Source organism: Dipodomys merriami, unplaced genomic scaffold, assembly GCF_024711535.1.
Source record: "Dipodomys merriami isolate MVZ:Mamm:240054 unplaced genomic scaffold, mDipMer1.0.p SCAF_705, whole genome shotgun sequence".
NCBI lineage: Eukaryota > Metazoa > Chordata > Mammalia > Rodentia > Heteromyidae > Dipodomys > Dipodomys merriami.
The window spans coordinates 339,771-367,194 of NW_027206297.1; the positions used below are offsets into that span (position 1 = coordinate 339,771).

The following is a 27,424-nucleotide window of genomic DNA, read 5'->3' on the forward strand; positions in this document are numbered from 1 at the left end:
AGTTTTAGGAAACTAAATTTCTATTTCCCTACAAAGCAATGATTTAAGTTTACTAATTTAATATTTCTAATAAGTTAGGGAACATAATTGGCATGAAAAACAACTAACTGTACATCTTGTTTCTTAAATGAATTTTATTTTAAATATTGTCTCTTATTCAAATGAATAATTAGGTTTACTTTTCAAAATAATTGCAATTTTATATCCTTTCAGAACAAGTAATTACCCTGCAATTAAATGAATTAATATATTCAGATATTTAAAAGCTAAATTTTCTATGTTTGACACATAGCTCTAAATATTCAAAATGCCATGATTTTTTTATTCATAAATGTCTAACCTCTGGGATTTTTGCTTCATCAATATGAATTATCTCATGAGGTTGTTGAGAAGGCTCCAGTAACAAGTGTGGTCAAAAACATTTCCTGAATTCTAAATATTAAATCTGGACATTTTTAGCCTTTGATTACATCATTTATTGTCTCTTCAGAGCAACTAAGCTAAAATAAATACTACTGTTTAAACATTTCGCTTACATTTAAATAATATCAACACAGGTCACAAAGAGACTAATTATTTCAGACTCATCATATTTTGTAAACTTAGTGTGAAGAATGTAGGGAGCAGAAGGTTCTTATACTCAATAAATATTTTTGGTTAAATTAACTTAAATCTTATATCTGGATTTCTAATTTGGAGGTTAATCACATGGTAACAGGAAAATAATGTTTTGTTTTTTTTTAAATTACTTTGAGGCCATTTTTCTTCTTAAAATTATGAAGCAAAAATATCTCTAAGAAATATATCTGTGAAGAAAATGTTTCAACCCTTAGTAAAGTGCTTTATACTTTAATATAAAGTTTATGTCAAAAAAATTCTGCAACTAATCTTATGTATGTTTTCATGCACAAAATGCTGTGACTTCTAATCTTGTTATGTGATTTTAATTATATTTTTTAGTTTTGACATGATCCCTACTTACATTTATTACAAACTTCTGTAATTATACAAATCATGCCTGTACACACTAATTTATGTAAAATAATATTCAAACAAAATTATCTTTTTTCCTGTCTCCAACAGGGAAGGATGTTGTGCTGAAGTACAATAAATGAAAGCTCTCTAACAAAGAGTCTTTATGGAATGGAAATTGGCAACATGAGAATGGGAACATGAGCACTTTCTACTTGGCTGAACAGGAATTTTTGTTTCTACAGTACTTTCTTACCTTTTAATAACACAGGGAAAGCCATAAAATTTGAAGTTCATATGAAGGAATTGCATTCCTCAAAGGTGTGGCAAACTTTCTCAAAAGCTCGATCTTATCACTAGTTCTTTGCTCTTGCTGGCTGATCTATTTCTCTATCATATGTTTCATATTATTAAGCATATTAGTAATTCATCAATGAGTACATAACAGGAGACTCCAGAAATTCACATCTATTGTGGTGTAATAATCAGAAGAGAGAAAAAAGATTATATTAATTTTCAATTCCTCCCTTTGGCCTTCAATATGCCAATTAATTTTCAAAACAATCATGTACAACGTTTGTTTATTTTTCCCTTTTTAATTAGATATTAAGCAAGTGTTTTTGCAGTAAAAAGAGATGACAGTGGTATAAGAGCTCTGGTATGAGCACCTTCTCTCTAACAAGTAATGCTCTATGGACTGTAAATATGGAAGCCACATTAAAAGTCTCTACACACTCCTCTCTCTCTCTCTCTCTCTCTCTCTGTCTGTCTCTGTCTCTCTCTGTCTCTCTCTGTCTCTGTCTGTCTCTCTCTCTCTCTTACACACACACACACACACACACACACACACACACACACACACACACACACACACACAGCTGCCACCCAGACACATCAGAGAATCAGCGATCAGTTGCATTCATCTGTAATGATTGTTGATTGATGTTTGATCCATTGCTTTATTTCAGCTTCAGATCTTGCCTGGACCTTTATCTTTCCCTGAGATCAAGTCCCTAGTTCTTAGTTTATTGTGGGTCTGAGTATTCATAATATGTTCCTGGCTGCTTCAGGCCAATTAACAATACCCTAAATACTGTATCCTCAAACTTGATATTCAAGTCAAACTCCATGAATTTATACTAGTGTTCCAAAATACTAAAATTTATTGGATCTAGGAACCAAGAAAGTGCCCACCTTGATACTTTAGTAGCAACTGACATCATGAAAGTAGAAGAATAAAATGTAGAATACTGGATGGGTGTTACAGATACATACGGACTGCCAGTGAACACAGTTAGCCTTTTGTCCTTTCCCAGCGTTAGAGCTTGGGTCAGGGCTATTAACTTGGCTCTCTGGGTTGATATGGCTACTGGTAGAGGTTCAGCCCAGACCACATCAGTCTCAGTCACTACTGCCACTCCCGCATAATTCTCCCTGATGAATAAAGCTGCTTTCATCTGTAAACCACACGAGTTCAGCGTCCAGCAATGGCTGGACCCTTAAGTCCTCTTGGATGTTATGGACTTGTGCCAGGATCTCTGAGCAGTTATGTAGTGGCATGTTTAGATCCTGATCTGGTAGAAGTGTTTCCCGGTGGAGAGCCAAAGGAGCCTGGAAATTGATTCTGAGAGGGTTGAGTAGCATTCCTTGGTAATGGGTTAGTTGGGTATTGCTGAGCCACCGATCTGGTGGTTGCTTTAACATACCCTCAATTGTGTGTGGGGTGGTCACATACAGTTCTTGTCCCATGGTTAGTTTATCTGTGTGTTTTACCATCAGAGCAGTAGCCGCTATCATTCTCAAACATGGTGGCCATCCTACTGTTACGGAGTCTAATTTCTTTAACAAGTAGGCTACTGGTTTTCTCTACAGGCCCAAATATTGGGTTAGGATTCCTTTTGCTATTCCATTATGTTCATCCACATATAAGTAAAAGGGTTTACTGGCATCAGGGAGTCCCAACACTGGGGCTTATAATAACGCAGTTTTTATCTGTTCAAAGTCGCATCAGCTTCCTCTGTCCATTGAAACAGTTGCTTCTCCTCGTAAAGAGGTTTAGCCAGCTCTGCAAACCCTTGGATGCACAGATGGCAAAAGGTGGCAGAACCCAAAAACTCCCTTACTTGGTGCTGTGACCATGGTGTTGGAATTTTGAAGGACAGTTTCTTTTCTGTCTTTGGTGACACATCGCTGCCCGCATTTCAATAAATAGCCCAGGTAAGTTACCTCTGATTTGCAGGTTTATGCTTTCTTGGCCCATGCTCATTAACCAAGGTTTCCCAATATCTGGGGTAAATCTTCTGTTCCTTGGATGCATTCTCTTTCAGTTTCACCAGCAGTTAATAAGTCACCCACATATTGCAACAAAGTCAGACCAGGGTGGCTTCCCCTAAACTCACCCAAGTCCTAATGCAGAGCTTCGTCAAAGAGTGTTGGTGAGTTTTTGAATCCTTGAATGAGTCTTGTCCAGATACATTGACACCTCCTTTGACATCTGTCCACTCAAAGGCAAAGGGATCTTGATTTTTGGGCACCAAGGGTAGGCTGAAAAAGGCATCTTTTAAATCTAATACAATGTACCACTGCCTATATTGAGGCAGGGTGCTCAGGAGAGCGTAGGTGTTAGGTATGGTAGGGTGATTGTCCATTACCCTTTTATGGACTTCCCTGAAGTCCTGTACTGGCTTATATTCATTAGATTTGGGCTTGCAGACTGGTAGCAGGGGAGTGTTCCACTCTGACTGGCAGGGTCACAATACACCCAGGTCTAGCAGACACCTAATGTGGGGTGTAATTCCCCCTGTGCCTCCATGGACATAGCATACTGTCAAACTCTAACTGGGTCCACCCCTGATTTTACTTTGATGAAGAGAGCTGGTCTATGTTTCGCTAGTCCCACTCTGCCAGTCTCTGCCCAAGCTTCTGGATACCTTTCCAGCCAATAGGTGATTTCTTGGTCAGGAGTCTAGGGTGGTTGGAGCAACCGGTCCTCATCTTCCAGGCCCTGAGTCAATACTTGTATTGGTCTTCCTTGAGCATCCTCCACCGGGGGGCCTTCTGGATATAAGTGAATCTGTGTCCTGACCTTGGTTAACAAGTCTCTTCCCAATAAGGGATAAGGGCTTTATGGAATAACCAAGAATGAGTGGGACACTCATCCCATCCCCAGGTCCACTGTTCTTTCAGTGGTCCATGAGTATTGTTTAATTCCCATTACTTCTTGCACCCCAGAGGTTTTTTGTTGTTGTTTTGGTTTTTTTAACTGTATTTTTTTGTCTTTTCTTTTTGGTACTGGGGATCGAACCCAGGACATTGTACTTGCTAGGCAAGTGCGTTGCCACTGAGCTACATCCTAGCCCAACACCCAAGAGATTTTATTTGAGACTTTTCCTTGGGGCTATATTAAAGCAGAGTATTGGATCCCGGTATGTACTAGAAATTTTACTGGAGTCCCATCCACTCTCAGTGCTACCCTGGGTTCAGGGAGGAGAATTGAACCCTGACATCCCTATTCATTATTAGCAGTACTGTTAGCCATTAGTGTCGAGGTTCTATGAGGCTGCCACTGCTCTGTTCAGTTTCCCTTTCTTAGCACATTCTTTGACCTAATGCAATATTTCTTGGTAGTAAGTGCACTAATGTCTGTGTAGACCTCGACTATTTGGGCATCGTAGGGTTTCCTTCCCTGTAAGACCATGTATACTTTAGCCAAATTGTTATGTTTGCAGGCTACTGCCCTGAGATCTGCCATTAGAGTCTGGTGATAGACCCTTAATCCCCCCCTACATTCTGACGTGTTGTAGTCCCAACCATCATTTGGAGGCCTGGTTAATGGAAAAGATGCATTGGTGAAATCAGGGTTAGTAGTAGGCTACCTGTCATCCACCAGAACCAGTTTCCTAGCCTCAGTTTGAATCCTTTCTCTTTCTTCGGTGTGGAACAAGACCCGAAGTAACTGCTGGCAATCATCCCTGGTCAGCTGACACATGGACATTACATTATGTAGGAGATAAATCAAATCCTTGGGATTATCTGAAAATTTTGCATTTTGTGTTTTCCAATTATATAAGTCATTCATGGAAAGGGCCAACACTGAATTCGGGGGTTTCTGGTTTTGTCCGGTGGCCCAATTTCTCTGAACAGCAGCATCATGGTGGTGTCAGGGAGACTCAGGCTGGCAGCTCTGTGAATGCTACCAAGAGTTCTTCCTGTTGGCCCTTCCAAGTTGCTGCTGGCTCCTTGCTTCTCATCTCTTACTGCCTCCCCTTCCTCCAAGAGGGGTGGAGGAGGCAGCAGTGAAGGGTATGGGAGGAGATCAAAGGCTAATAAGAGAAGATCTTCACTCCCTGTAAAATGGTATATAAGGAGGCTGAGGGCAGTAGTTGACACAAACTTTTCTTATGCTAAAATCTTGTTTTTATTGACAGAAAGGGGTAGAAAGGGCAACAGACACTTTGGAGGTTCCTGCACCAAATTCTGCCATACTAAAATATAGGGAATCTGATTGGGGTGCCCTGCACTTCCTGGGAGAAAAGCCCTACATTTAACCACCCAAATGGTGTTTAGATTAAAAGTTCTTTGGGGGCTGGCATCCAACCTCAAAAGTAGTCCACTCTGACTTGCACAAAATAAGTATTTTTTCTTTTTTAACTTCAACACCTAAATTGTTAGCTCTTTCCTTATCATCTTTAAAAATATCTGTCAGAAAGGTAAGAGGTGTACTTTGGTTCTGACTCATTTCAGCGTATATCAATCCACACACAAGACAAGAAAAAAGGAGGAAGGCAATTACAAATGTCACAAAATTAAACAACTGGTGCTTTCGGGGATTTAGGATAAAACCACAACTCAGAGTGTCCCAAGGAGAAAAGTGTGGATTCACTGGCCTGTTTAGGATCCCAAAGAGGTAGATGTAGACACTTGGTGATGTTTCAGCAGTGTCATCGGGTAAAAGACTACCCGACTCTAGCTTTGCTTTAAGTGGGCCAACTTTCTAAGCCAAATTTCACCCTTCGAAGCAGAAGATAAGAGAGTCTGAAAGAGAAAGTAATTATTGTTGGACAAGAAACTGAACAAAGCATAACAATTTTACATGGAGGCAAACAGGGTTTCCAGGCATCTGTGTCAGGATGAATATGAAAGAGTGAAATGTTCCACGAAAGCCACAATAAGACAGACACACAGATTTTAAGAGAAGACACATTAACAGCATGCAGGTGATAGACTGGGTGGTAGACTGTCAGACAGAAATTGCTGGACTAAAGACAGGAAACATCCCAAATGTCCACACTAGTGGACAGTCTACCCTGTAAACTATCAAGCAGACAGTTCAGGACTACAGATGGGCCCAAATGTCCGCACTAGTGAATAGTTTACCTTCCCTGGGCTTCTCAGGGACATCTCCCACTGGTTCTGTTGGCTGCCTTATAGCACGTCCGCCAGGATTTTTTGCCAACTCCAAGACCCAAACTGAAAACTACACAAATATCACAGTTACAAAACTTACTGGCTGTTCTTTACAGCCTGTAAAGAACAGGTGTCTGGGTGAGCTTATGAGGGAGATCCCATATGAGCCCCTATTTGTTGTACCTGGACTTGAGACCCCCCGAAGACTACCAGAGACCACGACCAATGCAAATAACAAAGGAGTCGTTTATTTGCAAGCTCGAGGTTGATCCTCCACGCACTCAGTAACCGGTGATGCTAAGAAGCCCCGAGCATAGAATAAGCACAGTTTTTTTTATAGTATTGAACAAACAACTTTAAGGAAGTTTTACATGAGAAATTACATGATTGGTTAACATTTTAAGCAAACTACACTATACATATGTGATTGGCTAATATTATTATGGATGTGATATTTATGGGAATTGTCTGGCCACTGGGTCACTGTGTCCTGCATGGCCACACAGTGTTTGGTCAATGCATCTGGAGAAAATTCCTGTGGCTTTCCCAAGGATCATTTATGTCTCAGTTGTCCAGGAATTGTTTTTCTTTTTGTGTCATTTCTTGGTCAAACACATGGTTATTTTAATAATTCATACCTTACAAGATGGTTGCTAGCCTGTAATGGAGTTACTAGGCCTTCATTGTACCTCTTTAAGCCTTAGGCTCTTCACATTTAGTATTATTATTGTCTCTTCATACAAGCCTGAAATCACTATTTCAAAGTAACAGAAATATAAAAACAAAAATAATCTGATACAACCATCACAAATCATAAATTATGTTAAAAAATCCACAATATAAATAAATAAACCTGAGGAAGAGGAAAAATAATGACAGAATAACAACAGAAAATTACCCTAGCTCTCTCTAATGAAACAGATATTGAGAGTCCTAGAAGATACTCCAATTCTAGAGGTTCATACCAAGTCAGCTATAATTATATATAGATATAAAATTCAGAGGCAGATTTTATACTGACTTCACAAAAAAATACAGAAATCTATGGAAAGTTACCCAGCCAGGCAGGTGACTGCTGTGACTGTGTTGGCCAACATATTCAAAAGCACAATTGCATTGTGGAAACAAAGGGCCACATGGGAAATAAATCATGAACAGAGACAGTCACATCTAAACACAGACTCAATTCACCTTACCACTGGACAGTCCAAACTGTCATTGTAACCACAAGTATTAACATGACAACATCTCACCACAACTGATCTCTTCTCCTACACTTAATGGTCTAGACAAAAACCTAAATCCAGAAAAAGAAATCACAACAGAAGATCAAATCAACACCTGGCAAAAGATGGATTACTTATAAAAGATATAGAGTCAGAATAAATACAGATTTCTTAGCTGATATGGTAAAAAGGAGAGCCTGGCATGAATATGACAAACATTAAAGGCAAACAACTACCAACCATGAATTCGTTCCCAAGCCAAACTATCCTTTATATTAAAAGGATATATAAAAATATTTCATGACAAAGAAAACTTGAAACAATGTATCTCCACCAAATCAGCAGGATAGAAGTTAATCTAATATATCCTACATAGAGAAGATCAAGAAGAACAGGAACTGGTGACATAGAATGCTCCCTACCAGAGAACAAGGTAAATATATTAAGAGTAGATGAGGCACAGCTCCTAACAACAGGTGCATAACACAGCAGGACTTATCAAATATTTCAAAGTCTTAACTCTCAATATCATTGGACTTAAATTTCAAAATAGAAGACATAGATTAGATACTAGTATCAAAAAACAAGATGCATCCATCTAGTATCTACAAGAGACACATTTTATTGACAAAAACAAACACATACTTAAACTGAAAGGCTGGAAGGAAAAATTTCAAGCAAAAGGACACCATAAACAGGCCACAGTAGAATTACTAATATAAGATAAAACAGAATTCAAATTAAAATTAGGAGGAAGAGACATTATATATTGATAAAAGCAACTCTCCATTAGGAGGATATAAAAAGTCTAAACATCAATGCCCTGAATCCTGGAGCACCCCCACTTCATCAACCAAATAACACTTAACCTAAAAACACATCTCAACACATCGTTGTTATCCTTGGATAGGTCATCCAGGAAAAACTCAACCAAAAACTGCAGGCTTAAATAACTACATTGACTGCCTAGCCATAACAGACTTCTACAGAATATACATTCAGCATCAATAGAAACATTCTTCTCAGCAGCTCTTGGAAGAGTCTTGAAAATAGAACATATCCTATGTTACATAGAAATTCTATCCAAAATGAAAGAAAAATAAATTGACTTGCCAAATCATGTCAGACCACAACAGACTAAATTTAGAATTAAACTGCTAAAGCAGAAAAAAAGTCTCAAATACATGAAGACTGAACAACACATTACTGAATGACCAGTGGGGCACTGAATACATTATAATGAAAATCTGAAAGTTTCTGAAAATTAACAAATTGAACACACAAAATACCAACTCCTCTGGGACACAGTAAATGCAATACATAGAGGAAAATGTATACCTCGGAGTGCCTACATCAAGCAATTGGGGAAATCTCAAGTCTGTATTTTAATTATATACCTCAATCTTCTTGAAAACAGGAACAAGTCCAAACCCAAAGCAGTAGACAGAAACAAACAAACAAAAAAAGAACTAAATCAGAGACACGCACAGCTTGTGGCTCACGCCTGTAATCCTAGCTACTCAGGAAGCTGAGATCTGAGGATCGAGGGTCAAATCCAGCCCTGGCAGGAAAGTCCGTGAGACTCTTATCTCCAATAAACCAATAGAAACCCGGAAGTGGCACTGTGGCTCAAACGGTAATGCTCTCGCCTTGAAGTGAAGAGCACAGGGACAGTGCCCAAGACCAGAGTTCAAGCCCTACGACCTACCAAAAAAAATTAAATCAGAAATACCTACATAAAGACAAAATGAAACATAAAAAGATCAACAAAACAGAGTTGCTTCTTTCAACAAATTAACAGAATTGACCGACCCTTACCAAATCCGACTAAGAAGAGAATTTATATAGATAGAAAGATAAATAAAAAGTCCACAGATTGGGAGAAGATCGTTACTTGCTCTGCTACAGACAATGGACTCATAACTCAAATATATTTAGAGCCCCTAAAGTTAACCCCCCCCAAAAAAAACAAATAATCAAAAAACAGCAACCCTATTAATAAGTGGGCTGAAGATTTAAGGAGAGAACTCTCTGAAGAAGAAATATGAATGGCCAATAGACACATGAAGTAATATGCAACATTTCTGGCCATAGAAATTCAAATCAAAGCAACATTGAGATTCCACCTCACCCCAGTTAGAATGACCATTATGAAGAAAATTAATAATAACAGATGATGGTCTGGTGGGGATATGGCCAAAAAGGAACATTACTACACTATTGGTGGAAATGTAAACTTGCTCAAATATTCTGTAAAGAAGTGTACAAGTTTCTCAGAAAGGCTCCCCTATGACTCAGCAATCTCACTCCTGGGCATTTACCCAAATGACCACAAACAAAGCCACACTAACGCTACTATCAAAACTATGTCCAATGTAGCATTATTTACCATAACTAAGATATGAAACCAAAACAGATGCCCCTCAGTAGATGAATCGGTCCAAAAAATGTCATATACATTCACAACAAAATTCTATGGTTCCGTTAGAAAGAATGACATTGCCACATTTGTAAGGAAAAGGAAAGACTTGGAAAACATAATAAGTCAAAAAAGCCAGACCCAAAAAACCATAGTCTACATGTTTTCACTCATTTGGAAAAACTAGAATATATCTAGGATATTCTCAGAAAAGAGCACAATAGCTCAATAGCTATATGCATATCACCATAAAAATGATGCTTATTGAAATGAGCTCCCCGAAATGGAAACAAGATAATTGTATGGTGAACTGTTTTTAGTTATTTCTATTTACTTTTCCCCCTTTGGTTTATTCCCTGTAGTCACTGTTTTTGATTTCCGTACCCTTTGTCTTATACCTAAGTTAATTTTATTTGGGGAACGAAGAGAAATCACAGAAATGGTGGGACAAAGATTAACCAAAGCAAAAGTGATAAACACTAGACACTATGTTAGAAATGAACTTTATAACTTTGTAGGTGTGGGATATCAAGTTTGGGGGTAATGTACTCATTACTTATTTTAATGAAACCCCCCCGTCTAACACCTTCATAATAAAATAAAAACCCTGAAAATACAATAAGAGAACTCACCCAAATAGAGAAATTAGAGAAAAAATTAGACATCACAACATAAATAAGCAAAATTGAGAATGCTATAAGAAAGTACTTTGAAAACCGTATGCCAGTCACCTGGAGAATTCTAGAGAAATTTATGCTTTCATATACTCGAACTGAACCAGGAAGTGATACATAAGAAGTAATGAAAATGAAATGTCAATAAACAATTTCCCATACCAGAAAAATCTAGGACTCAATGGATTTACCATGAAATTAAGGCCTGCAAAGAGCTTGCAATACTCAGATCTAACTCTTCAATGGAATAGCAAGGGAAATGAAATTATCAAACACATTCTATGAAGCTAGAATTAGACTCTTCCCCAAATCAGATAGGGACTCATCAAAGAAAGAGAACTATGAACTGAACTCTTGATATGCATTGATACAGAACTTCTCAATAAAATTTTCACCAACCAATTTCAGCAACTAACAAAAAAATCGTATACTATAATCAAACAGTATTCATTCTAGGATCCAATTGGATCCAATATACTTGTAAATAAACATAACATAAACCATCAGCAGAAGCAGGGACAAGAGCCACATTATCATATATACATAGATGTAAAAATAGCTTTTAACAAACTCCAATACCCCTTGATGATTAAAGGTCTGAGAAGCTAGGAATGCATGGAACATTCCTCAATATAATACAGAGTATGTATATGACAAAGAGATAATAAACATGTACCTAATGGTGGAAGCAGGAAGACATTAAAATCAGGAATGATAAAAGGATGTCCACTCTCTCTACTAATGTTCAATATAGTACTGGAGTTCCTAGCAAGAGCAATAAGCAAGAGAAAAACATAATGGGGATCCAAATAGGGAAGAAGGAAAAGTATCTCTTTTTACAGATGAAATGATCCTGTATTTATAGGATCCTAGAACTTCCTCCCTCAAATTAGTAAATGTGATGTTAACCTTCAGCAACGTAGCAGGGTATAAAACCCAGAAGAATCAGTAGTTGTTTTGTGTTACCAACAATGGGAAGATCCAGGCTGGAATCCAAAAAACAACCTCATGTATATTAGCTCAAAATCAAATCAAAACTAAACAGAACAAAACAACAACAAAACTAGGAAGTAATTAATTTAACTAAAAATGAGAAGGACCTCTACTGTAAAAACGTTAAAACTATAAAATGGGTAATTGAAGGAGATTCAAGGAAATGGAAAGTCTTTCAATGCTCCTGGTTGGAAGAATTAACATTGTGGAAACTGCAATATTACCCCCAAACAATTGACAATGCAATGCCCAGCAAAATCCCAACAATATTCTTCAATACAGTAGGGAAAACAATCCAAATTTAATATGAAATTACAAAATTACAGATGAAACAGAAAGCTTAGAAATGAACTCATGGGCCTATAGTCATTTTAAACACACACACACACACACACACACACACACACACACACACACACACACACACACAGTGGATTTCTATTCACTCATCAGAAGGGATGACTTTTCACTAGTCTTAACGAAAATGAAAGGCTTGGGGAAAGTATACTAAGAGAAAGGAATGCACACTCAGAGCAATATATGTTTCATGGATTCATTTACTTATGGTAGCTAGCAGGTGCCTAGAAATCTACAATAACAAGACAGATTCTAGCTCGTCCCAGTTAGGAGGGCCATTATCAAGAAAATTGACAATAGCAAATTCTGAGGTGGATGTAGCCAAATGGGAACTCTATTACACTGTTGCTAGGAAATTGAACTTGTTCAACCACTCTGGAATGCAGTATGAACTTTCCTCAAAAGTCTAAACATAGATCTCTCTATTACCCAGTAATTCCACTCAGGGTCAGTATTGCAAAAAATAACAAAGAAGTTCACATTAAAATTACCAGCATAACCATGATCATGGCCAAGGCCCAGAGTTCAAGAGTTACAAGGCCCAGAGTTACATTGCTGGTATTTGTTTCCCCAAATATGAATCTTTTGACATAAGATTCCATATCATTCTATTTGCAACAGCTACGATAGGACTTAAATGTAGTCGGTTTTAAAATGGCTTCTTTATTGAATGTTAGGAAAAGCGGTAAGCAGTCCAAGAAAAGGGAGAATATTTTGTTGTTGATGTTGGTTGAGAGGCTTGATGTCTGGGCGTGGCCACTGGCCCTGAGCTCTTCAACTCAAGGTAAGGGCTCTATCTCTTGAGCCACAGGGCCTGCTCTGACTTTCTGGTGGTTAATTGGAGATAGGAGGCTCAGGGGCTTTCCTGCCCAGGCTGGCTTTGAACGGCAGTCCTCATATCTCAGCTTCCTGAGTAGCTAGGATTACAACTATGAGCCTGTGGTACCAGGCTAAAAATGGGGGATTTTTATAAAAGAAAATCCACCTCTTCACCTGTGTCTAAATATCAGATGTCACTATTAGAACACGGCACCCTCAACTCATTTCATCAGACATTTGTAAATTTTCTCTTTTCCTTCATCTGGGAACATTGCAGTCAATATCAATTCAGCTGTGGGACTGGATCAATTGTATGTTAATTGCTAGCATGTAAATCAAGAACTGTTATATCAAAACAAATAAAACCCTCATTTGGAATAATTGTTTTCTCTTTTAATTACAAATCTGTGTTTGATTACTTCCTAATGTGATATTGGACCACCTAAAAGAGTGATGACATTTTCTTTCTCTTCAGCAATTGGCCTTTTCCCACATGTGGTCAAATATTTAAGAATTCAAAGATTTCCACTGATAATTCATTAAGCTGATCTCTAAGAAAATGTGTATTTCTGGAATTGGTCTTATGTCTTGTTCTTACATGCACAAGTGTTCTATGATTTATTTGTTCTACAAGGAATTCTATTATCCAATCTTTGTGTGATCAATTTTAGTCTCTCTGATCTGCCCTTCTGACCCTCTCTCGGGAATCTCATTTCAGTCTGCCTCATAAAAAAATATATTAGTTATTAGCTAAATGACTCTCAGCTTCTGTTTTTTTGCCTGACTTCATGTAGGCTGTGATAGCAGCCCTGACTGGCTGTACTTACTGGAGTTCTCTGTTTGTTGGTGTGTTTTTTAGAGATTTATGATTACTATTCAAGGTAGTAGATTCTCTGGGCCCCAGTGATCCCCTGGCCTAGAGTCAATGGCTTTTTTTCCTAAAGATACAAAAACAACTGACTAAATTCCTGTTTTAGTTGTCTCAAAATGAGGCAATCTGGATCCTTGCAAAGCCATCAATGAGCCTCTGTAACCACTTACAGAAATGGTCTATCAAGATGGCTTGTCAAGATTGACTGTGAAAAATGTTCATTTCCAAGTGTCCACCATAAAACAGATCACCTCACTGGGAACAGACTTTTCTATGGAAGGTTAGCCTTCCTTCCTTGTCTTACGATAGATCAAAACATAATATTCTGCAGTTTTGCCATCCTGGAGCATATTTTCCAAAGTGTAAAAGAGGACCAATTATCAAAATAAAGGTGAAAATACTTGTCTACTACAGACTGATTTATCTGGCTTATATCTGTTGTTATTTTCATTACTTCAAACATATAGATAATTTATATTGCAATTAGACAAGTGGCAAAGGATTAATGGAATAAACATTTAATTTACTTTCATATATCCAATATAATACACTTATCCCCTTAGGAATATTACATCCAACAGTAGAAACAATGTCAGGAATATAAAATGAACCTCAAGATGTGTAATCTGGCACATATAAACCATCATCTACTCAAAAATTCAGTCTCTCTATAAAAATTTATTTGGTACAAAATAATAAAACTTTAATTAATGAATATGACTTTTAAGAATCATCTGAAATGCTACTCGTGTATCTAATTGCATATAACTGTGTAGAAGTCACCTAGAAAGGAATTTAACATGCATGAAGAAATCAAATTTCCACAATTTAAGCTAGATGAGAGGAGTCATACCCTCATGTACTGTGTGGTGTGAATTTTACCACAGTGCTGAACCCTTCCACCTAATACCAAGAGTCATGTGCAATAATTTATTATTTGATGTCAAGATGAGTGCTAAGTGTAGAATACACTTTGAATTATTCCATTAATTCACATAAATGAAACAGTAATGGTATATTATTTTTTAAATTCTAATGCTTGTCAATTTTACAATTCATGAAATGTATTATTAAAATTAGTTTCAATTTCTTCTTTTCTAAATTTTAAATTATATATTAAATTTAAATTTAATTTATATATTAAATTTAAATTATATATCAAACATTTAATATTAAGAAATCAGGAATAAGTAACCTGTTATTAAAATGATCTACTATTAAAATTATCTACTATTAAACTGTGATTTGAATTGTGTTTCTAACAATTTGTGATGTAAAAAAACTTTTCTTGGGGGTTCCAGACTTGGGGCCTGAACTCTGGGAATGGGCTCTGTCCCTCAGCTCTTCAGCTCAAGGCTAGTGCTCTACCACTTGAGCTTATGTGGCCGTTTGCTTGGTAGATTTTGTTTCAGCATTTCACATTCAAAATGTGTTTGTTTTTATGGGCAAGATGTGACTCCTGAAGGCAGCAGATAGAAGGATCTTGCTTTTTAATCCAACTAGGCAGTCTATGTTGCTTAATTGGAGAGTTTATTCCGTTAATGTTGAGAGGTAGAACTGAGAGGGATTTGGGAGTTCCTGCCATTTTATCCACCTTCTTGGGATTGTGGCAACTGGGTTCTTCCTGTGGTTCTTGGATTCTCAGTTTGGGTGCAGTTTCTTGGCCTTTATTGTGGTCTTGTTGGTTTGCTAAGGATATCTTTGAGTATCTTTTGTAGGCCTGGCTTGGGAGAGATATATTGTTTCAATTTTTCTTTGCTATGGAAGGTTTATATTTGACCTTCAGTTATGAAGGAGAGTTTAGCTGGTTCTTGGTTTCTAGTTGTTTGTCTTTAGGGCATGGCATACCTTATCCCGGGCTCTTCTTGCTTTAGTTGTTTCTGCTTAGAAATCTGAGGTGATTCTAATTGTTTTCCCTTTGTAGGTGATTAATCTTTTCTCCTTGACAGCTTTAAGGATCTTTTCCTTGGTCTGAATTTATCCTGTGTGGATTATAATGTGATGGTGGGATGTCCTGTTCTGGTCTGGTCTAGTTGGAGTTCCAAAAGCTTCTTGTATCTGAATAGGCCTATCGTTTTGCATGTTTGGGAAGTTCTCTGCTAGGATCCTGTTAAACAAATTTCCTAGACCATTAACTTCTCTCTCTAAGTGCTCCACTACACCCATTATCCTCAGATTAGGCCTTATGATGGTGTCTTCTAAATGTTGAATAGATCTGTCATATTTCTTGGATTTGTCTTGATGTTTGTACGTTCTTTCTCTATAATATCTAGGCTGTCTTCAATCCCCGAGATTCGATCTTCTACATGGTGTAACCTACTGACAAGACTTTCTATTGTTTTTTATTTCTTTTCTTTCTAATTTGTCGGTTTTGATCGCTTCAAATTCTTTGTTGGAGCTTTGTTTTAGATCTTCTATGGAGTTCTTTGCTTCCTTAACTTAGTGTTCAGTGTTTATTCTCAAATCACTTAGTTGATTGGTTATGGTTTCCTTGGACTCCCATTGCTTCTGTTGGGTTCCATTCAGCATTCCCTTTGTGGTCTCCCTGACTTCTTTCAGCTTTCTGTTTATGGATTCCATAAATGCCTCTAAAGATCTTTGTCTATCTCATCTCGCTATCTCAATTCTTGTATTACTCTTTGATTAGCTTCCTCACATTTATGCAATTCCTGAGTTTCTCTTTGTCTATTCTCAGCCAGCTCACGCAATTCATGTCTATCTCTTTGACTGGACTCAGCCTGCTCATGCTATCCCTGTATTTCTCTTTTAGTGTTTTCAATCTGCTCATGCAGTCCCTGTGTCAATCTTTGAGTAAGTTCCGTTCCTCAAGCTCATGATATTCATGTATTGACCTTTGGTTTGCCTCCTCTCTCTCCCTATCATGCTTACACTGAGTCGTTTGAAGGTGGTCAATTTTTTCATTTACCATGTTTATCAGTAGTTTTTGTATAGCTTTTGGGGAGCTCTCCCCTGGATTATTCATTATCTATTCTGTCCCCTGATTATCATAAGTGGGAGTTTAGATACCCGGACTTGCCATTTTTCTTGTGTTTTTCTGCTTGTTCTGCAAATTTGGGATGAAAGTAACACCAGTTTTGTGCTAGAACATTATCTTAAGGCAAGCATCATCCAAAGTCTGTAGTTTCACAGTCAAAAGTCCTCAGATACAATCTAGTTCAACAGATATATTTATTCAATATCAAACAACTATATACTAATGGGCTATGAACAAAAAAGAATAATTTGGCATACCAGAAATTATAAGGTTTAGGGAGAGATGTGGGTAAAAATAGGAATAGAGGAATGTGGAAAGGTAAAAGTAGAATTAAATTAACTAAGTCCTAATTTCAATAAGGAAAATAGTTCAGATAGAATGATAGTAGAGAGAGAAAAAAAAGAAGAAAAACTATGAAAAAGAAAAAAGAGACTAGACAGAATAGAAAAACAAATATTAAAAATTATTAATTGAAACACTTAAAATTTATGCAAATTTAACAACATAATATTCACAGAAGAAGAGGGATAGGATGAGAGAAGGGGTGGAGCTGAGCCTGGCAGGTGACATCAGGTTCCTGTGACCTGCTAAATGACTTTTGTTTTCTTCCAAGGCCTGAGTTGGAGCTAGCTGCTCAGCCAGGCCTTTATCAGTATCAAAGATGGAGATCTCCAGTAGTGGAGAGGGGAGGAGTTGCCTTTCCTCTTCTGCTCCCTTAGAAGGAGTGAGGATGTCAGGCTTCTACTCACAGCAGACTCTTGGTTTCTGGGTCATCTCTGGTCTTCAATCTGCAGGATGAAGATGTCTCTTCCTTGTCAGCTCTTGCTAGTGTTGTGTAGAATCCCCTAGCCCGCTGATCTGGGGCCTTCGTCCCGGACGCTCTGTTTTTCAGGTTTGGTGGCTATGGCTGCCTCAGCCACCGCCAAAACCGCAGCTGAGCCTGCTGGCAAGTGCATGGACCTGTCCCCTTGCCTGGATTTTCCCTCGCTGGCCAAACTTTCTGTACTGTGATGGCACCCTTGGTGTGATTCTCTTGCTTAGGACTGTTCACTGGAACACTTAAACTGCTTTCTATGAAAGAGCCTGTAGCCTCCAGCTTCTCCCTTACCATCTTCCCAGAACTCTTTTGAATTTTAATCATTTCTTGTTAATCTCATCTTTAATCTCTTTATACAAAATCAATAATTAATTCAAGGGAGGAGAAAGGAAAAAAATAATAACTCCTTACATTTTTCAATTTTCAATAACATAATATTGCTTATATCATTTTCTGTTTACGCTTTAGACTATATAACTCAATTTAGTTAGACCTTTCATAAGGCTATGTGTATTTTATTTATTTTATGTTGATTGTTCTTTCAAAAGCCTGCATGTCTAATTTACCTTGGTTTCTTTCATACTCAAGTAGTTCAGATTTCAAATTGAAGAATAAATTGAAAGAAGCAAACAAAAAATACAGTTCCTCTCATCTGATAATGCTTCTACAAGAATGAAGAAAGAGTTCATCTTGCTAAGGACCTATGATAGGATATCAAAAAGAGAATTCATGGTTCTAGGTATTCCCTATCTTTGCAATGCAACTTAAATGATGTAAAACACAATATACTGCTCAGGTACTTTTACGTTTTATCAGTTTTGCACATTATCATATGGACATTACCTCAGTCTACAACATTCCTTCATTATTCTGTCCTTGATACTTTTACACTACCAAGACATAAGATAATCAGTTTGATTTAAAGCATGAGACATTGTACACCTGGCTTCCTTAGAAGCAGAGCATGGTCAATAGATCATATTCCTTCTGGTTGCTCACTACCTGTAATGTTTTCTGTAATATTATTGCATTCTATTTAGCATTAAAAATTATGGCTAAACTCAAAGCTCATTCATAGAAGTTTATGTTAAGTATTTTGCAAGTTTTATTTCTCTCAATTCTTAAGATAACATTTGCTATAATGCTAATGTTATTATCATTTTAGTGTTGGGAAAAAATTGTAATTAAAGGCATGAAGTGCATGGCCCAAAGACACACAGTGACGAAGGAAATGAGTCACAGTCTCCAAAAGCCTTTTAGCAATACAAAATTTGTAGGTAAAATCTCTCCATTCTCTTACACTCTCAATTCAATATTCATATTGTCCTATAATAATAGCATACCAAATATTGCCCATGGCGATTGTTTTCTGTTACATTTTGTCTCCAACACAGACTGTGTTGGTGACATTGTGTTATCATGCACAGAACTGAGCTTATAAATTGATGTCCAAAGAGAGTCAAATTTCTTTTGTCCCACAGCTCCAGTGTCCTTTTTTAAAAAGTACTAAAACTTTTAAATACCAACACTTACTATCTTTTAAGAATCCGAAAACGAAGTAAATTCGCATATAATCATTCCAAAATGCTTTAAAAGTAGGAGATGATAAAACAGGCCCCCATAAAGTAAACTTTCTTCTATTTTTAAAATTATTCTGAAGGCCTTGTCCTGGGTAGTCACACCTGTAACCCTATCTACTCGGGATATCTACTCAGGAGCCTGAGATCTGTGGATAACTGTTGGAAGCCACTCAGGGCAGAATAAATTCATGAAATTATTTTTCAGAAATTATAATGAATTAGTAAAGAGCCAGGAATGGAGATGTAGCTTATATATTAGCTCATCAATCGAAAGAGGAAAGGCCTAGCAAGACCTTGAAGCCCTGATTTCAAACTCTGAGCATGCCAATACACAAGCATGTGCATGTGTGCATGTGTGCATGCGTGTGTGTACAAACACCCCCTACTCACATTTATTTAAAATACCTTCATATCAGCATATCAGTGTTCTGCATTAATTTCTTTGTTAACGTTATTATCTGGGTAAAATAGAGGAAATAAACTCTTCTATATCAGAATATTTTTATACTTTTTTTACTGTGAAAATACTGTACAGAGGGGTTACAATTTAAGGGGCAAGATAATGAGTACATTTTTTATCAAGCATTGTAGCCTCCTCCTTTGTTTCCCCTTCCCATCCATTCCCATCCTCCCCAGCCTTCCACCCAATCCTCCCTGCCCCCCCCCCAAATTTGTAAAGTTCGTTTTTGACATAACGACTTGTACTTCTCATTGTTGCAATGGGTCCACCTGTAAAAATAACTGTACAGAGGTGTCATATTTATTTGAACAAATAATGAGTACATTTCCTAACAAGCATTGTTATCTTTTCCTTTCTTTTTCTTCCACCATCCCTTCCCTCCCACCTCAACAAATACACTCCTCTCCCCCTTCCCCTGTCTAAATTGTAAAGTTCATTTTTCAACACAGTGTCTTGTGCATCTCAACCTGTATCCCTATTTAACTATTTTGTATTTCCCTTTCCCCTCCCCAAATTAGAGAAACTTATACACAGGATGTAGGCACGCAAACTTCAAATACAGTGAAAACAGGGGTTAGAGCGTAGGGGAGGAACATATAAAGGAACAAAAAACATCACATCACACATTATAAGTATCTTAGAAACAATAGCAAGAAACAGAAAAATCACTTGTCTGATTCATTTCTGGTAATATCATCTTATCTGATATGCACATAGCTTATGATCTATTCTTATTCTAGACATATATTATCTGTTGAAAATAAGGGAAACCATGGGACCTATGTTTCTTTTGACTTGGCTTACTTCATTTAATAATTTTTTTTCAAGTCTTTCCAATTCTTAACAAATTGGGCGATGTCATTCTTTCTGATGGAGGCATAGAATTTCATTGTGTATATATATATATATATATACCACATTTTCATGATCCATTCATCTTCTGTGGGCCATCAGGGTGGGCTCCATATCTCAGCTATTGTAAATCATGCTACAGTAAACATAGTTGTTCTGGTAGTTTTAGTATGGTCTTCTTTGTGATCATTTGGGTAAATCCCCAAAAGTGTGATTGCTGGGTCATAGTGGAGCTTTATATGGAATCTTTTGATGAGCCTCCATACTGCTTTCCAAAGTGGTTGAACAAGTTAAAACTCCCACCAAGAATCAAGTAAAGTTCCCTTGTGGCCACATCATCTCCAGCATCTTTAGTTGTAAAAATATGGAATGATTCAAGAATTTGCATGTCAACCTTGCGTAGGGGCCATGTTAATCTTCTCTGTATTGTTCCAATTTTAGTGTATGTGCTGCTGAATTGAGCACAGAGCATTTTATATATATAAAGTGTAACTGATTTTCTTAAACTAGACAATTCAAAGAAAAGTAAGTTTTGAAGAATTCTCGTTAAATTTTAGAACCATGTACCTCTTACATAAGCACACATTTAAGAATAGTCAAGATTGACATGTCAGAAACAAAATAATCCCAGATATTGTTGTTCAAGAGATGTGTAGGATCGGGCGGGAGGGTATTGGGTAGGAGGGGTGGAGGAAGGCTGGGAAGGGATGTGAAGGGTAAACAAAGGAGGAGGTTGCAATGCTTGATAAGAAATATACTCATTATCTTGCCAATGTAATTGTAACCCCTCTGTACAGTATGTTCACAAAAAATAAAAATAAAAAAATGAGATGTGTAGGAGGACGAATTCAATTATTCTGTACAAGGCACCTGTCATGAACACTGCGGCAAGTGTTAGGTTTTGTTAAAAGTTTTAATGTTTTAAATATATTTAATTTTGGGAATTTGCTTATATAGGCCAAAATTAGGACTGTTTGTCAGGTCATACAACTTTTCTATAAATATTTAAGATTTATGGTAGCAGACATATGCTACTAAAAAGTACATTTCAGAGTTTATTAGAAACATTACTAATGAGATGTTGCAAAGTCTTAGTGTAAAGAAGCAGAGTGAAGAGTTAAGACTTTGTTAACTGCACAGTTTCTCTTAAAACTTTAGGGCTTCCTTACTTTATATGTTAGTGAGGAACAAATGATGATATAAGCCATATACAAATGATGAGATGAGTCATAAAAAGCAATCTTAGTTGGTAACTTTAAAGACTACACATAGCCTATAAACTTTGTTGAACATCATAATCTTATTCATTGTTAAATGTACAGGAATGTGAGAATAGTAAAATTAAATATGTAAGTACACTTCAAATACTGAAAACCCTGGTAATTCTTCGATATTTTATTTTATTAATCATTAATATTTATTTATTGTGTTTCTATATTTGTAGTATTGTTTCCCTTGTAATATAATAAAGCTTTTTGTTATTCATCATCAGGAGGTACTTTGAGAAGGTTACTGGGATAGCCAAACCATTTTTTATAGTTGCATGTGAATTTACATAAAGCAAAATTAAGAACAAAATATTGATTAAAAAATTATCAAGTACAGTCAGAATCAGGAGGGATGATAAATGTCCACACTTAAAATCTTAGCCCTAGGCTGAAGCAGTGATATTACAGAGTTGAGGTCACAAAAGTGAGAGACTGTGTTTTGTTTTGTTTTTTACTTTGATTTTGTTGGCCATGGAGTTGAACTCTGGGGCCTGGTTGCTGTACCTCAGCTCAAGGCTAGTGCTACCACTTGAGCCACAGAACCACTTCCGTCCTTTTCTACTTATGTGATGCTGAGGAATCAAACCCAGGGCCTCATGCATGCAAGGCAGGCACTCTACAACAGCCACCATCCCAGCTCCTGATAGCCTGGTTTTAAAAATTCATCCAAACAACATTTGCTTTCTGCTTTGGGTTATATAATGAAATATATGAATATCTTTTCATATTTTTGTGTATTTTTATACTTCTAAATTTAAACTAACCCCAGCCACATTATTCTTTTCAAAGTCATGAAATATCTCTGAGAGTTTGCTAATGTGAAAATTGTTTTAGCATTTTAAATTACTTCTGAGTCATTTTTATTTTTTATTAAAATCATTTTATATTTTGGGTTGATGGATTATCATACATCAAATACCTTCAAGTGTACATGTAGAGCCTAAAGATAACAGTATGAATATTCTCATACAGCTCTTTTATCTGTTATGCACTTTCAGTATTATGATATTTCTCCCTCTTTCACGCTCTCTCATTTCCTCTTTCTCTTTCATGCTCCATGTCTGCTACATAGAATTTCTGCTGGTCTACTATTATCCTTGAGGATCCACTGGCTTTGTGGGAACATGATGGAGACTAACATTTTCCCTTGCATTCTTAAAGAATTATGAGTGACGTGATATTATTCTTTGACATTGTAAATGGCAAAGCAACAGGTCTAGGAATTCCTTTTCATGTTTACTACTATTACAAATTTTATCTCATAGGAATCATTTGGATGGATATGATATTTTAATGTGGGCTAGGAAGGTGGCTCAGTGCTAGAGTGCTTGCCTTGCATGCATAAGACTCTGGGTTCGATTCCTCAGCAGCACATAAGCAAAAAGAAAAAAAGCCAGAAGTGGCGCTGTGGCTCAAGTGGTAGAGTGCTAGCCTTTAGCTGAAGAGCTGAGGGACAGTTCCCAGGCCCAGAATTCAGGCACCAAGACTGGAACCCACCCCAAAAAAAGATATTTTAACCTGTGACCTAAAAGTTCTTTTTCTTTCACAAACAACCTTTGTCTTTGATTACCAGTTTGTAACTACATGTAATGAAAATAAAGCTCTCCTATGGAAACTAGACCGAAGTTGTTCACAGGGATGAAAAAGAAGGTAATGATGGAAGTGAGTACAATAGAGCAAGGTCCTCAGAGCAGTTTATCATGAACACTTTGTGAGAATGACAATGTTCTGGGAACTGAACAATGGTATATATGCATATATATTTGTAAATGGATATTTATTTATATATGCATATATGTGTGTATATGCCCTTATATTGCACACATATATGTTACTATACACACAAATTCACATATACATATACACGTATACATGCACACATGGAGAAAGACACATAATTACAGCCAACACAAGTTTCATTAGTTGCTGAAAATGCCTTAGATGGAATGCTTGGAAAAAATATGTTCAAGATGTATTTGTCTCTAAGAGTTCTTTTACCACTCCTCTTATCTCTTTAAACTGGGAGGTTTTGACAGATTGGACTTGCAAAATGCAGTACACATGATAGCAAGTTACTCAGAAATGTCAGTATGTAAAGATCATATGGTGTCTCCTTGATCCCCAGGGAATGCTTGCTCTTATACACACACTCTCAACAGCCAAAGTAACAGGAGAATATCATGGTAAAGAATAAAATTATAAGCCATTAAATGGCACCCTTCTTTGACCTCTTTTCCAACAGCCAGCATCAATTCCTAAAAAGATTATTGAGTCCTCATAAAACTGGACCTCAGGTCAACAGGTAACCAACTCATGTGAAAAGTCCTATGAGAGAAATGCTGACTGAGGTCTTGCTGATTTTCTGGCCAAGAAAATAAGAAAAGAAGAGATTATTATTAATATATTAAAGTTTGAGAATAATTTGTAACTTGTCAATAAATGTCTAGAACACAACTAAACCAACTGACAGAAACGTTGTCCATTTCATTTAATATGCTCTTGGAATTGGTGAGTGATTTTAATTGTGTCTACACAGTAGAATCAGCATAAAACAAGCTAGCATTTCTTCATTTAATATACAAAGATAGGATTCAGGTTGACCCATTGTAATAATGAGATAATAATAATGTAATAATGTAATAATGAGACACTTTATCAGAGAGTGGGTGGAGGGATGAGTTGAAGAGGTGTGAAGAGAAGGGATGGTAGGGGAAAACAATGGATGGGGTGAAAATGCTCAATAAGAAATGGACTCATGCCAGGTGCCGGTGGCTCATGCCTGTAATCCTAACTACTCAGGAGGCTGAGGTCTGAGGATTGTGGTTCAAAGCCAGCCAGGGAAGGAAAGTCCGTGAAACTCTTTTTCCAGAAAACCGGAAGTGGCACTGTAGCTCAAGTGGTAGAGCGATAGCCTTGAGCTGAATTGCTGAGGGACAGTGCTCAGGCCTTGAGTTCAAGTCCAGGACCAATAATGAAGAAAAAATTTGTACTCATTATCTTACTTATGTAACTGTAACCCCTCTGTACAGTATCTTTACTACATATATATATATATATATGTATATATATATATATATATATATATATATATATATAAAGATATAAGGAAAACTTATGTACTTATAGGAAGTTGTATTTGTCACTCAATATCAGTAAGGTATTGATTTTAGGACCACAGGCATATTAAAACATCGGATATTCAACTACTCTACATGAACACAATATATTATTATTTACATTAGAATCTGCCAACAACCTAGTGCAGTGTAATTACTATGAAAATTTGTACTACATTCTATGTTTGTAATAAAAAATAAAAGTATATGCACTGTCAACAGATACAAATTTTTTTCAGATAATTTTTGTCTGCATTTTGTGGATGGAATTGGGAGCACAAATTTCATCACGAAGACTGGTCTGCAAAATGTAAGAAAAAAGCTTACACAGCATCATTGAATAGTACTGAACTCCAAGGAGAAGTACTTGGATTGAGACATTATCAGAAAGTGTAAGCATGCAAGTACTTTTTAGAAATACAGCTGCTAGATTTCTAATGGAGAGCTTTCATAACACTTTGTGAAACGCAAGCCAGAACCTCACTGAAGAGTAAATGGTTTTCCCTCAACTTTCTGTCATGCTCAGTCATTATCACTCAACATATAGCTAATCTTGAATAATCCTTTAATAAGAAAATGTTGATGGAGTGTTTATATGCAGAAAACCTGGGAAGGCTAAATGTTTCCAATTAGGATAGTCTGTATTCTATGATCCAGCAGAGAGAAAACTAGATAAGCATCCATTTACAACCTTCTGCATAATTCTGATTCTGCCCATATCAGTTATCTATCCATACCTGTGCCCGAGTGAGAGGATTTAAATGACTTTAGTGTTTTAAAATTTAAATTTAAATGTGGAATGAAATTAGTTCCAATGCATTACCTTAAGATATTTAGAAACAACTAAAGGTCTATAAGATTTTTGTTATTTGAAGTGAAGGGATATTGGAATTTGGTTCTCTATAGTTTAAGCAATTTTCAAAAATAATTGGCAAAGTAAAATTTACATTTGCAGCAGACGACACTTATTAAATTTTGTATATTGAAAAGAGCACAAGCCTCAACAATATGTCAAAGCTATCCTGTTATTTATCTCTAACGGTTTATGCTTTTGGTCTCTTAATAATAAAACCAATTTTTTTAATCTTTAGCTAGTTGTGCAAAGGGTTTCACTCCATCATGTCAGTGTGGAATAGAGTGTATGTACATTTCATTGTACAACACATCTGGATCATTGTTAATCTTTCCACTTTTCTTCCTTCCCTTTCCCCAACCCCACCTATCCCTTCAAGTTTCCTACTCATATTCTCACATATGTACGTTGAGTGATCTGACTATATTAGTCCAACATTTCCCCCTCCATTCTTCTGTCCTACTCCCTTTAAGCCCAGCTCCTTATTTAAGACTTATTTCAACTTCACGGTATTTTGTAAAGTATCTCTTCCTTTGGCATTTGGCTTTGGGCTTGCCAAATCCTCACTTCCATGTTTGACCTACATAAATGAGGCTATTTCTCCACATTTCCAATCTGTGAATGGCTGAGATAGGTCTCCTTTACTATTCACCTTCTGTCTTAAATTTAGAATTGGACCTTCAGGGCCATCAAATAGAGCTTTTTCACTTTCTACACACTGAAGATGGAAGGAAAATAATTTCCATCATCTCAACATTATGCTATCCATCATGAATGTCCATCACTTATGATTTCAACAGTCTAAATTTAAAGTTATGTTTTCTGCATTATATTCACACATTTTAAGTGAATATCGAGGACAATTTACCTAGTATTGGAAGTTTAGGGACGATTTTCAATTTCTGGTGATAGAAACAGGAGTCAGTTTTAATTGTGCAGAATCCACTATATAGTGAGTGCTGTAGTCTTCTAAATTTTCAATAAATTCTGAGTTACTTTTTATTAATAATTGAAACAAGTTTTATTTCAATAAGTTAGAATGAACTCCCCCACCCATTTCCCCTACTAGTTCAGGTTAAGTCTCCTTTGGCTTTATTGTTTGAGGGGATGAGGGTAAACAGATGAGTGTAAACAGAAAGATGATCATTGCTCAGATATCTCCTACTTCTTCTGTTTCTGCTATTCTTTTTTAAATTTTTATTTATTTTTTATTGTGAAAATATTGTACAGAGAAGTTACAAGTACATGGGCAAAATAATGAGTACATTTCTTATCAAACATTGTAGCCTCCTTCTTTATTTCCCCTTCCCATCCCTTCCCAGACTCCCTGTTTCTGCTATTCTTGTAGAAAGGAAGACTGGAGCAGGGAACAAGAGTAATACTTGGGCAAGGGAGCATTCCTGGCATATCAATTATTGTTTCTCAGAATCACTTAAACTGCTTACTCTTGCCTTGTCTCTAACAGTAACCTAACTGTGGCTTCCTTCGTGCAGGAGTAAGCACACTAACAGGTTTTACATGTAAATTTGTATTTTATATCTCAGCTTACTACTACCAAAAATAGAAAGCTTTGGTTACATAAATGCAAAGGCGCTGATTGTTCAACAATACCTTAGTGAGGAATAGACAATTCTACTCAGCTCCCCCCTCCTCTTCTATCCTTCATTCCCCTCCCCTCCCATCACATACCCTCCGTTCCCTTCTTTCTTTATATCTCTCTCCTCCATATTCATTTCTATCTTCTCT

General features: G+C 36.7%; 1 non-coding gene across 1 annotated transcript; it reads right to left on the reverse strand.

Moving 5' to 3' along the window:
* Positions 1-20,799: 20,799 nt before the first annotated feature.
* On the reverse strand, positions 20,800-20,906 carry LOC138817918 (U6 spliceosomal RNA). Its single transcript, XR_011368936.1, has one exon. It is a non-coding gene; the product is annotated as a U6 spliceosomal RNA (small nuclear RNA).
* Between the last annotated feature and the right edge of the window lie 6,518 nt (positions 20,907-27,424).